We start from the raw sequence: 14927 nt of genomic DNA on the forward strand, positions 1-14927 counted from the left end.
TTATCATATTGTGTTATGAAAGTTTAAGCAAGGTAGCCAAGAGATGGAGCTAAACACGCTTTAATGGCCTAGCAACCAATCTAATTTAAGCTGCATGTGCGCAGTAATCAAGATGAGACTTTGCAAAATGAATAGTCTCATTGGTAACCTTACTATCTGATGTGATAAAAGTGTGCTTCCATGAATTAAAGATTGTATCAAAATCTTGTGAACTCAATGCCAAATCGCATTGAGTAACAGGTGATTACAGCAAAAGAAGGGCATATGTTAATAAAGATTTTTTTTTAATGTTTAAAGCTATAAGGTTTACCGTGTAAGTCGATACATTTATTATTTTACTTTATCCCAAGTAATTCCTACACCATTGTAATACCTACCCTGAAGGAGTATTGAGAAGTAATATAATTAGTGTTCAAAGTGCTTTGCAAACTTTAAAGCTTCTATATAACTGTCAGTATCTTATTTATGGAGCATCTCCGGTGTGCACAGGGTTGCTGCGGGGCAGATTGCTGCATTTTGTCAGGTCCAGGAGTCACGTGCAGCACTTAGTCTAAGGGCTTACGTATACAAAGAGATACAGAGATGTCCTCCAACCTGTCCGACCTGCGCCTTCCCTCCTTCTCTCTCCACCCTCTTTAGCTGGGTGCTGACATTCCCTCTTTCTCCCCTTTCCCCGTTACCGTGAGGCCTGAGATGAGCTCCCGCTTTTGCTGAAAAGACCTCCAGTTCGGTTCCCCTCCTCCCCTATCTCCCCAGGAGTTCTGAAGGAGGGGCTGGGCTGGGGATCCACAGTCCCTAGCCTGGCTCAGCAGCAGCCCCTCCCTTCTCCCTGCAGCAGCCGCCACCGCCACCGCAGACTGGGGTTAGGAGCGTGTGTGCAGCGCTTTGATAAGACCTTAGCCTGAATCACCCCCTGCCATCCCCTTCCCCAAGGCGATGATCCTAAATACCCGGCCTTCCAGGTCACAAGGGCAGGTCAGGCCAGGGCTGAAACGCCTGACGGTCCTTCAGGGACTAGATCACAGTTGGCCAAGTGTCTCACATGAGCTGCTTCCATACCCAGCCCTGACCTGGGGCGGGGGGGGGGGGGGGGGGGGGCCGGCTAGGAGACCTGAGGGTAGACCCGGTGAGGTGGGGGCGGGAAAAGGGTTGCAAATTCAAAAGGCCCCGGGCTCCTGCCACTGGAATGATCCTGCAAAAAACTCCCTGCCAACAATCCTGTAAATACCCGATGCCTGGGAAATTCTGCCAACTATCTCATCCACAAAGGTGTCTTGGGGCAGCCTTTTTCCTGCCTCAGTTGTCCTCATGAATAACTAATCTTCTTTCCCTCCTCCTCTAGGCCTCTAGACACCTGCCCACCTTCCCTGGCTGCTCTAAACAACAGGAAAACCAGAGAGAAGGAAAAGCCCACCTGTCCCCGAATACGTATGCTCCAGTCACAGCTGGGGCTTAGGGATCGTGGGCAAACGGCTTCAACCGTGAAAGGTGGCTAGGATTTTTGTTCCGGGTTTTGTTTGGTTTGAAGGCTGGGTTCTTTGCGTGGATTTCTCAGCCTCTGTCATCTTCTTACACTTCCCTGTACCCCTCCCCCTCTGTAATGCAGAGACCACGGCAGGTTTCGTGGCCTGCAAGGAGTGAATATAGCTTGAGCCTTCTGGAGGATATTTAGGTGGTAGTAATGATATTAATAGTAATCATAACAACAGTAATAATATTTATCTAGAACTTAAAAATTTGCAAAATGTTTTATGTATCATCTCATTTGATTCTTACGATGAGATCTACAGCTCGAAGGGATTTTAAAGGTTTTTTGGTCCAATCCTCAGTTTTACAGACTCAGATCCAGAAAGAAGAGTTCTGTCGTGAGCCTCATGTGGGATGCTCTCAGGCTTGTCCTAGTTAATGTTTAACAACCAGCTGTGTGGGTGGGTGGAGAGAACCATATCCATGATCCATTTTTCCGTGTAATGTGAATTACTAACATTTCCCCCATCACTTTCTTAAGTCTAAACAATCAACAAAACCATAAATCAAGCCCTGTCAATAAATATCAATAAATCAAGTTTTTGCCAATTCCCAAAGTATAAAAGGTAATGCTGAAGATTTAACAATCTGTCCTAGCTGGTAGGAGCAGACTTCAGCACACTTCTGCATGGATACCTAGCTGCTGCTTGCCCTCATAGGCCTCAGTTTTTGTTTTTCTCTGTAAAACCAGGGAGTTGGATTAAACATAGTCTCAGGTCCTGTCCAGTCTAAACCTGTGATTATAAGTAGCAAAATTGAGATGCTGGAGCTGGGGGTGTTGCGGTCTGGGAGGTTAAGACCCCTCAAAGACCAAAGTACAAGACACGGTCATCTGGAATGAATTCACAAACTCAAGCAATCTTTACGTCAAGTTGCAAAAAGTTTATTATTATGCTTTTCAGGGCAAGGATTCTTAAGGAACCTGCAAGAAACTGAGGATGGAGCTAGGGTTTATATGGAAAAGGGCATGGGAAAGGAATGCCAGGGACACTGATGAGGTAATCCAAAGGTGCAGGTGTCTTTCGGAGCGATGGATGAGAAAGTACAGGGAGTATACCGGACAGGGAGGGAGATGACAGAGGTATGGATGGATCTTGGGAGGAGGCAGAGTCCTTGGGCCGGCCAAGGACAAAACTCCTTGGTCTGGGCAAGGCATCCCTCTCCCTCCGTCTTGATGAGAGAATGCTCTGCAACAAGGGAAAGCTTTCTCACAAGACAGGAACTTACTAAGGAATTGGGAGGTTTCCATAGACATGATCTGAGGGCTGGGGCCTGAGCAGCCCAGCACTCTCTCACCCAGCTTTGTATAGCTGCACGAGGGAGAGAGATAAGGGTCATACTGGGCCCATGCATGAATAACTGCTAGGCATAGTGTCCTTGGACTGGGGAGTGGTTGTCAGAGACAGTGTTTCTGAGACTAGGGAGAAATTGGGGTCCAAGTACAAGCACAAGCACCCAATAGCACAGAAAGGTCAGCTGAGAGATAAGACAGAAATATTTTCCCTTCCAGACTTTTTCTTAATCAGGTCACATTCCACCTGCTGGGAGTTTTCCCTAATTAGCCTAGGAACTCTGCCCTACCTCACTCCACCCGTCCCAAGGCAGCCAACCTACCCTCTTTTGTATATGTGTTTACAATCACGTCTTAATTTTCTAGTAGGGTAAGGTGAAGGGCCACTTTGATGACTAGGCCAACAATCTCAGAGAAGCCTGAATTGGCAGTGTATTTGCAGTATACAGAATGTAAATCTCTAACTGAAGTTGTCACTAGAATAACAATAATACTAAAAATACTAGCTCAAAGTGCAAAGTCATTCAAGGCCCACTGCAACATGGTCTGATAACTATCACCTCCACGTTCTACCAAACTGGATCTGAGAAGATTCACTATACCCCAAACCTATCCCACATTTTTCTATTAACATGACTTTGTTCCTATTGTTTCTTCTCTTTAAATTGCTCTCTCTCTAGTTCTCCTTCTACTCTGACATTTTTCAAGGTCAATCTCAAATGCCACTCCCTCTGTGAAGCCTTTTCTTGTCCCTACTACCAGAAAAAGGGCTAGATTTGGAGTCAGGATACTGCAGTTCAAATCATGGCTGAAATATTAACCTACATTTCATCTGATTCTTAAAATTATATATTTTTATAAGCCTACCTTTAATATTAGCCATAAAAGTTGTAAATAAATGTGAGTTTTATTACTTCAAAACATCAATGGATCTGTGATTTTGTTGGTTTGGGTGGTTCTTCTATTGATTACAGAGATCACAAACTCTGTGTCTTAGAAGATGCTATTTTATGAGTTATTTGGCCTCCCCTCTCCTTCCCCCACAAATCTTCATATGATGGCTAGGTTTTCTAGACTTGCGCTGCTTCTCTGATGATGACCATGACGATGATGATAATATTTATATAGCACTTTAAGGACTGCAAAGTGTTTTAAAATACTGTGAACAGTCATGTCCTCACAACAACCTGGAAAGTAGGTACTATTATTATCCCCATTTTTCAGATGAGGAAACTGAGACAGACAGTGGTAAAGTAACTTGCCTAGGGTGACACAGGCAGTAAATGTCTGAGGTTGGATTTGAGCTCAGACCTTCTTGACTCCATCTCCTGAGCTCTATCCACTCTGCCACCTAACTGTCCAGTTAGACTTTGGTAACAGTTTAATATTAACACTCAAAACCCTTCCAGTCAGGACCTGCCAGAGCTTGCACTCTGCCCAAACAGCCTCCAAAGTACTACTTTCATAAATTTGAGTTATTATAACCATTATTGTTTTTAAATATGCCTTATTGATATCTTTCTTTGAACATTACAATCTTTTCAAACCTCACTTGTAGATTAAAGTCTACCTTGTGAAAAACAAAACAATTAAGCAAAAACATCTGATACTGTGATAATGTGTGCAGTATTCTAGTAGGGGAGGGGGAAGAGCACTACTGACTCTGGAGTCAGAAGGCCTGGGTTCAAATTTAACCTTTGATGCTTACTACTTGTGGTCTGTCTCATGAAGTGAGGAAGTATGCTTCATTATCTATTTTTCAGTCATTTAGTTTTTTGGGTTTTTTTTTTAAGATTCTTACTTCCTTTTAGTGATCTTGTGAAATCCCTTTTTTTCTGTAAATGCTTCCAAACCAATCAAAAGACACAGCATTCCTTTCACCCTACATTCTCCCTAGATTTTCACCCATTCATCCCACAGCTGATAGATCTTATCTCTGTATGACCTGCCTGCTATTAATATTTATCCTGTTTTCATTACTTGGCCAAATCTCTCAATATCTTAGCCTTTGGTGTTTCCTGGTCTTAGATTATATGCCTAGGAGGAGGCTACCAACTCAGTTTAATTTGTACTATGAGTCAGTAAATACTTTTTAATTAATAATAATGATTCACATTTATTACAATAATAGCTCACATCTTAAAAGTGTTATACATACCACTTAACCTATATTTGATCTTATCTTTAAAATTACATATATTTTTTGATAAGCAAGATTCTGCCTTTTCTCCTTCTCAACCCAACCCTTCCCTCTTCCACCCCACCTCCCCCACAGGAAACAAAAGACAAAAAACCCCTTTATAAACATGTATAGTGTAACCTAAGCTTCTCTGGTCATGCCCAGTTCTAATATGGAGATGCCACTGAGGGGCCTTTTGAGAATGCCCAGTTTGCCTGCTTTGTCCCCTACCACATGGGTGGGGTGGCCTCCTTTGATTGGCTGCCTTCATCTTTAAAATTGTTGAGACTGAGCAGTTTGACACCTTTCCAATGTGCTCTTTTTGACCTGCACGGAGGAGATGAACTGAACCAGGGAGAGGGGAAAGACTTGCCTTCCCTTTCTTCCTCTCTTTTAATTCCAGCTCCGAGGAATGGGTTTGGTGGTGTTTATTTCTGTGCATTGTTGTCCTCAGTTTCAGGTGCCAGAGGTGATCCTCACAGGACCAGGAGTTTGTGCCATGGCAACCTTGGAGCCAGGATTGCCAGTAAGTTGGTACAGTCAACCAGGCCATCATGGGAGGAGCCCTGAGAAGTGAGGGTGCCTAGGATTTGAGCCCAAGTTGGGTTTTAAACTTGGAATTGGGATTGTGCTCTCTAGCTAATCCCCTTCTGCTCCTAGGGACTGAGGTGCAGGGAGAAGAGTATTATGTTTCCCATATGTGGGGAGGGAGTAAGTTTATATATTTGTAATTATACCTTTTGAAGTTAAATATTTTTGTGTAAAAGCTAATCTGACTCTTCACGGCTGATGGAACTGGGGGTCTGGAAAACATCTATTCCTACACTTTGGGGGAACATCATCGGTGGGGACTGGAGCCATTTTCAGAGAGCATAGACACCTGTCAATCCTATTAAGGGTACTGGAGAATCCTGAGGGAATGGTGAAATCTGACACACCCAAATTTCAGACAGTCAGGGCCATGGTAGCCTGTGTTATACAAGCATTGGCTATGCCCCCCCAAAAAATGTGTCTTGTTTTGTGCCGAGTCCTTTACCTCTCCAATTCTTTGTCTTTACAATATTGTCATTGTATAAATTGTTCTCCTGGTCCTGTTCACTTTCCTCTGCATCAGTTCATACAAATCTTCCCATGTTTCTCTGAAACCATCCAAATTTTTTTTTTGTTAGCATTTTTATTTTGTTTTTGTTTTTTTATTTAGTTAGGCAATGGGGTTAAGTGACTTGCCCAGGGTCACAAAGCTAGTATCAACAGTCTGAGGTCAAATTTGAACTTGGGTTCTTCTGACTGCAAGGCAGAATCTCTATCCATTCCGCCACCTAGCTGCCCCACCAAATTTTTTTTTTTTTTAACCAAAACTTTGATTTCATTTGTGCAGTGCAGGGAGCTCTTGGCGAGGAGTTTCTTCTCCCAAAGTACATCTGGACTTTTCCTGGCATTTGTATTTTTAGAGAGTTACCTGGGGCGATCAGAGGTCAAGTAACTTGCCTAGGATCACAAGCCCATATGTGTCAGATGTGGGAACTGAAGTCTTCTTGGTTCTGTGGCCACCTCTCTATCCATTACATCATTTTGCCTTTCCTTACATTTCACCTTATGACCCTTAAAAGCAGGTAGTACAAATAACATATAAGGAAACTGAGACTCAGGGACCAGGTGACCTGTCCAAGGTCACATAGAAATGATTAATCCAAGTTCTCTGACTTCAAATCCAGTTCTCTTTCCCCTAAATCCTGCGATTCAAAATGTGCCTTTTTGCACTCTGATTTGTGATACTGGATGTCTGTTCAATGTCATTCTTGCATAGGGATCTGCTAATTTCTATAAGATTCCAATTTTAGTATGCATTTCTGGTGAACACTAAAATATCTTTTGAATAAGTGAATTTTATGTGCCTTTTGTCCTTTCCCTCTCACCCCATGAGGTGACTGGAAAGTCTTCAGGGGGCAAGGCCTATATTTCTTTTTTCTTTTACACCACTCATACCTCCTGGGACACGGTTTACACAGTGATTGCTCAGTCATTGGTGTTGACTAATGGAAAAATGGTTAAAGGGTAGATAGAGCTTGGTGATCCAGTAACTGAAACTAAGAGTTTCTCTCATTAAAAAAAAAAAATTCAAAGAATCCAGATGATCAGTCTTCTGTCATGAAATCTTCCCTAGCCAAAACAGATAGCTTTCTCCTGTGAATTCTCATAGCCTCCTATAATTTTCTTTCACTTTTGCACTATGCCTTGTATTACACATTTACTTGTGTTGTTGTTTTAGTCATTTTTTTTTCAGTCGAGTTTGATTCTAGCTGTGTGACCCTGGGCAAGTCACTTCGCCCTTTTTGCCTCAGTTTCCTCACCTGTAAAATGATCTGGAGAAGGAAGTGATAAACCATTCTAGTATCTTTGCCAAGAAAACACCAAGTAGAGTCAATGAGGAGTCGGAGACGACGGAAAAGAAACGGAAGGCAGCCTCATTTTTCGCATCTGCAGAACAAAGAGAGTAAGTCTCAAGTCCAAAAAAGGCCTTCCGGCGTCAACGCCCCTTCACCTGGAGTTTAAATGCCAGTAGCTTTCAAACGGTTTTACCCTACGCCGCACACACTCGAAGCCTTGCCCACACTCCACAGCCGCAAAAACACAGCAGCAAGAGACCAAGCCACCACCCACCACCCCGCTCACTCCCCAAAGGCGGCCCAGAACACTTGGGAGGCTCTAAAAATATAGCCGAGGGCCCGCCCATCGGCGTTATGTCACACACGTCACGCCAGCCAACTGCAGCCTCAGGGGGTTGCAGCCCGGGGCAGGTTGGCTTGGCGCTGACTGACATCTCTTCCAGCCAATGACAGTGGAGATCTGGGTGCTCTTCGAATCTTTAGGTATCTCAGGTACTACTCTCTGATTCTAAATCTTTTCTGCCATCCCCCCCCCCCCCCGTGTACTTGTTAATATTCTCCTCTTCCTCAAATTACCTTGTGAGTTAAATTTACTTATCTGTGTCTATGTTGTACATAGGTATTTCCCTTCCCCCATAATAGCTAGCATTTGTAGAGCCCCAATTACATGCCGGGCAATATGCTAGGCGCTTTTTTACCAGTATCTCATTTGACCCTCACAGCTATCCTGGGAGGTAGGTGCTTCTATTATCCTTATTTTACAGGTGAGGAAGCTGAGGCAGGCAGAGCTTAAGTGACTTGCCCCGGGTCACACAGCTAGTAGCAAGTGTTAGAGGGCCAAGTAGAGCTCAGATCATTCTGACTCCGGGCCCAGTACTTCATGTGCTCTGGTGCTCCTTAGCAGCCTCGGAAGGCAGCTAATGGAGGGCTTAAGAGAATGGAAGCTTCTCCAAGGCATGATCAGTTTCCATTCTGCCCCCCTTTTGATAGCTGTCACATACATACACATATATACATACATATGCGCATACATATACGCATACATACACGCATACACATGTATACATATGCGCATACATACATATACATATGCGCATACATTCGTATACATATGCACATATATACGTATGCATATACGCACACATGCACGTATACATATGCGCATACATACACGTATGTGTATGTGTATATATATCTATATCTATATCTACATACATATATACCAGTGCTTCAAAAATACAAATATTTGTTGAGCTGAGTCGGAAATGCTGAACAGCTGAGTAAGTCTCATTCAGCCTTCCATCACCATTTAGGTGACAGGAGGTGTGTGTGGGGGAAGGTCTTTTAAATGACCCTAGGCTACCCTACATAGGGCAGTGACTCCAGATGTCGCGGGGTTGTAGACCTTTCTGTATAGTCACCCTCATCAAAAAAAGAAAAAATCCAAAGAATCCAGATTTATCAGAGAAGCCCGGCTGAAAATGCTGCTGAAACTCAGGCCGAGCTCCCCAATCCTACCCCTTCTCTCCGCAGAAGAAAAAGGCTTGCGGGGTATGGGGGATGGCTCATGGCCTCAGAATGGCCAGGGAGGCGGGGGGGCGCAAGGAAAGCCCAGGCTCGCGTGGGGCGGGGAGGGTGTCGAGGGTCCCTGACAGCTGGTGGGGCTGATTTGAGTGACAGGAGGAGGGCCCAGCTGGGAGCCGGGTCTCCATCGCCTCCGCCGCCTCCGCCGCCTAGGCTCTTACTCCTCCGCTCTTCCCCCGCCCCTCCCTGTAGTGAGGGGGAGGAAGAGATGACGCTGCTCAGAAGACGCGGGGATTGGAGGGCTCGGCAGGAGGGAAGGTAGAGTTTGGGGTGGGGGTGGGGAAGAATTCTACGCCCGAGCTGAGGCGCTGAACCTCCCGCGGCTCCCTGGACTGGCTCGGAGTCTTCGAGGGGCGGGGCCTCTGCGGCGGGCGGGGCGGGGCGGGGCTTGGAGCGAGCGAGCAGGAAGGGGGGTGGGAGGGCAGCGGGGGCGGCGCTGCGGCAGTTGCGTGTTGGGTTTTCTGCTGTTCGGAGGGGCCGGTGAGTGAGTGCGGCGCGCGGGCCCGACGGGGCAGGGCGGGGCCGGTGGGGGGGGGCGCGAGCGGGAGAGCAGAGGCCCCCTGAGCGGAGCCCAGCACGCGGCGGGGAAGGGGCCGCGTCCCCTCCCCTCCATTGCCCCCACCCCGGGGACCCTGCCAACGGCCTCCTTAACGGCCGCGAGACCCCCACCTTTTGCCCCGCCCCCTTTCCCTTCTTCGGCTCGGTCTTTTAGGTCCCCCTTGAGGGCGAACCCCCTCGAATTCCCCGCCTTCCGACCCCCCGTCTTGCCAGGGTGAGCCTCTTGTTATTGTCCCCCTTCCCAGGCTTTTATCGGAAAAGCTGTCTTCACTATCTCCCCTTCCCCCTCCAGGGGCTAGCCTCGGAACCCCTGAAGGGCTAGCCTCACAACCTTCACCGTCCCATTATCCGAGGTTAGCCCCTGCGTCAGAGTGACTAGCTCCCACATCTCTCAGAAGCTGCCTCCTCCTCCCTCTCCCCCCTCCCGGGATCCCAGGAGATGTGACCCTAAAATCTGAGAGCCCCATGAATTGGGGGGGCTAGTCCCCCCTTTCGGGCTCCTCTTAGGGCGCTATCATGAGGAATTCCCTCCCTCCAGCCTCCACGGAGAGGGGAGGCACTGCTTTGCCCATTGCCGTTGCCTGCCGGCTGGCGTGGTCACGCACTTACCTGGTTTGAGCCCCCGACACCTTAACGCCTCCACCCCCCGGAGCGTCTCCTTTGGGATCTCCTGCTTCCCTCTCCTGGAACCTCCTTACTTCCCCTCTCTCCCATCCCCGACGGCAGTTCTCTTCATTTCATCTTAGTTTTTGACATCCTTATTTCCTTCTTTCCTCACAGCCCCCTTAGTTTTTTAGGCGTCTAAGCCTTCTCATACAACTAAGCCCTAAACAAATCTCCTTTGCTCATATTTAACAACCCCTTTCCTGGTGGCAGAGAGGATATATTCATTAAAAAAAAATTCGCATGTTTACTGTGTGCAAAGCACTTTTGCCTGTCTATATTTTGTAGGAACAGGGATCTACTCCTTTGGAACTCCTTGCTTCCTTCTCAGCAAGCAGTCCTTGACCCCTTTCCAGATATTTCTGATTCAGTTTGCTGTGTCTCATGCTGAGTGACTAAGGAAGTGGAGAGGCCTCTGAAGGGTGATGCAAGGTAGTTTAAAAACAGTTTAAGAAGAGATACCAGAAACTGCCAACTTGGTAGCCCACGTGCCATTTTGTTCTTCCACCACTCACTTTTAAATGAACTCTACTTCCCATTTTATAGAGGACACCCTTGTTGCTACCAAATTGCAGTTAGATTAGCACATACATAACACATGAGAGTTAAGAAAGATGGACACTTGATGTGCAAATAGTTGCAATTAGTGTGTTCATATTTTTAGTGTAGTGGCTACTTAGAGTTTTGTGTCTTGTTTGGTAGGCCACAGCTTTTAAGATTGAGATGGCATATTTTGGTAACATACTTTGTTTTGCAGAACATTTTCAGATAGCTTTACTTGTATGCTTGAGAGCCTTTTGCTTTAGTGGACAGTACTCTAAACTTTCTTATAGCTGCTAAAATGCTTTAAGTCACTACTGTTGAGGTTTTTTTTCATTAGGGACATGTTTGATAGTGGGAGAGAGAGGCAACAGGTAGACATTCCAAGTGCTTTATGGTAACCTCAAAATGTCGGAAGATGACAAAGGCCTCTAGAACATTGTGTGGTCATGGATGGGATAGACAGGTATGGATGAGTTTTTGTTTGTTTTTTTTTCGAGGCAATTGTGGTTAAGTGACTTGCCCAGGGTCATACAGCTAGTAAGTGCCAAGTGTCTGAGGCCAGATTTGAAGTCAGGTCCTCTCCCAACTCTAAGGCTGGAGCTCTATCCACTGTACCACCTAGCTGCCCCAACGTGGATCTTCTCTTAAGAGGATTGAGTAGTTGAAAGACAAAGGCAAGATTTGAACAAGAAGAGAAGGCATGGAAGGACCATCCACAGTGGTGAAATCATAGATCCATCAGAATATCCGGTTATTGTCCCAGAAAGTCCCTCTAGATCCTCAGGTGTGGCCTTTTGACTTAATCTAAATTTCACAAAACAAATCCCCTTAATAAAAGAATTTGTTCTGTAAAACTTGGGACGCAGTCAAAAGGCCCCACCCAAGGACTTAGAAGGACACAGGTTCCCCATTAGCCACATGAGGTAGCATGGTATTTTAGAAAGGGCACTGGATTTCTGACTGAAGTCAGAAGACCTGGCTTTGAAACTCAACTCTGGTAATTGCTTCTAATGTGACCCTGGACAAATTGTTTCTCCTCTTTGGGACTTACTTGGCTTACCTGCAGAATAAGGCAATTGAACTAAATGATCTATATGCTTCTTCCAACTCTAAAGCAATGATCCTATGATCCTAAATAATTACTTTGTGTGATGGGCTGTCTCCAGTTGTCCTGATCTACATCTGGCCACTGGATCTAGATGGCTCTGGAGGAGAAAGTGAGGCTGGTGACTTTGCACAGCCTTTCCTCACTTAAAACCAGCTCACTTGCACGTCATGGCATCATCTTTCTGATGTCATGGTCCCCTTCAAGAACGAAGGAGGGATGAACGCAATCAAGTGATCACCTTCAATAAGACTACGGTTTTATTAGGAGAGACAAGAAGTACACAAATAACTATAAAACCAAACAGAAGAGGATAAGTATATAGAACAGGTACAAATAAACTGCTGTGTCATATTATAGGAGGATCAATATGGTATAGTGGAAAGTGCACAGGATTTTGTATGAGAATACCCAAGTTCAACTTCTGGCTGACATTTACCATTACCTTTGTTACCTTGGGCTTTTCACAGCTTCTCAAGTCCTAGAATCATATTGTTTTAGAGTTGCAAGGGACCTTAGTGTTAATCTAGTCTATCCATACATGAAAGGAATCAGTAGCAAATCAAACAAGTGGACATCAAGTCTCGGCTTGAAGAGCTCAAGTGAGGGCGAACCCACCATATTCCAAGGCATCCCATTCTGCTTTAAATAGCTCTAAGTGTTAGGAAGTTTTTCCTGATATCAAGGCTAAATTTGTCTTTTTGTAAATTCTACCCTTTGCTCTTGATTCTGCCCTTTGGAGCTTAATAGGACAGATTTAATTTCTCTTTCCCATGATAATTGAAGACAACTATAGTGTCCCTCTTTGAGTCTTTTCTTCAGGCGAAACATCCCCAATTTCTTCAGCCTGCCTTCATGAAATGTAGACTCAAGGCCTGTTACCATCCTCATTCTTTTGGATGTTGTCTAATTTACTGATGTAGTCCTTAAAGTATGGCGTCCAGAACTGAATGTAATACTCAGTTCTCAAACAGAGGAACTGTCATATTTTCACGCCTCAAGTTATTCCTTTCTTAATGTTAACCAAAATTTCATTAGCTTCATAGGTTACCACTTCACACTGCTGACTCATGTTGAGCTTGTAGTACATTAAAACCCCCAGATCTTTTTCAGAGAATATCCCCCTCTTGTACTTGTGAAGTTGATTTTTTGGACCCAGATGTTAGACTTCACATTTATTGCTTAGCTTATTGGATGATCTAGCCTTACAGGGTCTTTTGGGATCCTGATTGTATCATCCAGGATATTAGCTATCCTTCCTAACTTTGTGGTATTTGCAATTGATGAACATGCTATCTTTGTCTTTATTCAAATCATTGATTAAAAAAAAAAAAGCATAGCACCAAGCACAGATCATTTCATCCTTAATTTTCTCATATGTAAGATTAGGATATGGGATTTGATGAATTTCTGAGACCCTTCAACTTTATGATTGTCATTTCAAAAGATCATCTCATGATCTTCTTAGGAATGGATAATTATGCTGTAGGGACTCTTAAGTTTTAATTAAGACCATTTCCTGCTGAAGGGATCAGGGAAGGCTACATGGAGAGAAGCCCTTGAAGGTTGGGAGGCATCAAGAAGCAGTGCAGTGTAGTGGGTAGCACACTGGGCTTGGAGTCAGAAGGCTTGGGATTGAATCCTGCCTAAGTCACTTAAAAGCTTTGGAAAGTCTCTTGACTTCCCTGGGCCTCAGTTTCTTTATCTGCAAATTAAAGGGGCCTCTAAAGTTCCTGCTAGCCCTAAATCTATGGTCTTAATGATTTCAACCAGTAGAAGAGAGAGGAGGAATTGGTGCATTATAGACACAGGGGACAAAGTAAGTACACAAAAAGGCCGGAGGGCTTTGGGAATAGTGAGTGGGAGTATGAGTTTGGTGAGACTGGGGAGCGTTTGAATGGCAGTAAAGTGAAGTAAGCACTGCTTCGGTGCTTAGCCCTTGCTCAGTGCTGTGAGAGACAGGGTTTACAAGTCTGAGGAGACATGACTCCGTGTGTTTGTGTGTGTGTAGGAAATAAGCAATACAAGACTATAATAACATGAAACAGTACATGATTATGGACCAGGTAAGCAGTTTGGATGTACTAGGTGCTGACTTAAGAAGTGGGAGAAATCATTGGAGTCCAGGGTGGTTAGGGAACACTGGATGAGCCAGAATTGAAACATGAGTAGAATTTGTTTGGGCAGAAAGGAGGGGTGAGGACGTTCAAAAAGGAAGACTGACTTGGGTAGACGAGAATGTTCAGATATATTCAGAACACAGTGTTAACGTAGCAGAGCAGACAATAGAACAGAGTTTGTGAGAGAGAGTTATAGGAGATAGAAATGTGAATTCTTGTAAGCAGTCCATGATTTATTTTCATGGATTCTGCATAAATAAAAAACTTGATTAATAAAGTAATTGAGAGGATAAGAAGGGAATCATTCTGATGATTCTTTAGGAAAAAGTTTGGACCAGAGAAAGGCATTTACTATAAGGAAGGCACAGTCTGTATCAGATGGTCTTGGAGAAACAATTTAGATGATAAGCAAAAGGCGTATTTTATAAAAAGACATGTGGATGCATAGGAAATTCACTATCACCTTTGAGTTTTTAAATGACTTAGAGAAAATGGAAACAGTGGCAGGTAATTGGATCTTTACAGAAGGGTGGCACAGTTTTATAAGAATATTGAGTGCTAAAGCTCAGAATTAGCTCCATTGGACAAGGAAAGCTAAGGACAACAAAAAAGGTGGACTTTTTAAAGCTCCCTTGGGAAAAAGAAGATGGAAGAAGGGTAGGATTGCTGCTGGGGTTGATGGAATAATGATAGTGATGTAGAGGGTGAAGCTCACCAACTTGAGTTTTGTATTTTTTTCTTTGCCGAAGAGAATGATATTTGAACTAGAAAAGGAAGAACGAAAATGCTATTAGAAAGTTGATATCCAAGATTAATAAGGAGATAGTGGATACTTAGATTCACTAGACGGATGAGTTTAAGTCAGCATGTCCAGATGAATTATATCCTAGGGTACTGAAAGAATTGGCAGATGTGATTGTTGAGCCAAAGTCAGTGATCCTTGAAAGATCATGGAGCGCTGCAGAGGTCT

The 14927-nt window shown here is 44.5% G+C and overlaps 1 protein-coding gene across 1 annotated transcript in view; it reads left to right on the forward strand.

Moving 5' to 3' along the window:
• Positions 1-9395: 9395 nt before the first annotated feature.
• NT5C2 (5'-nucleotidase, cytosolic II) overlaps positions 9396-14927 on the forward strand; it is a 101161-nt gene continuing 95629 nt past the window's right edge. The window contains exon 1 of the mRNA XM_027851700.1: positions 9396-9448. The gene's annotated coding sequence lies outside the window, so the exon portion shown is untranslated. The remainder of the gene's footprint in view (positions 9449-14927) is intronic.

The sequence above is a fragment of the Vombatus ursinus genome, unplaced genomic scaffold, assembly GCF_900497805.2.
Source record: "Vombatus ursinus unplaced genomic scaffold, bare-nosed wombat genome assembly UNPS02009205.1, whole genome shotgun sequence".
Taxonomy (NCBI): Eukaryota; Metazoa; Chordata; class Mammalia; order Diprotodontia; family Vombatidae; genus Vombatus; species Vombatus ursinus.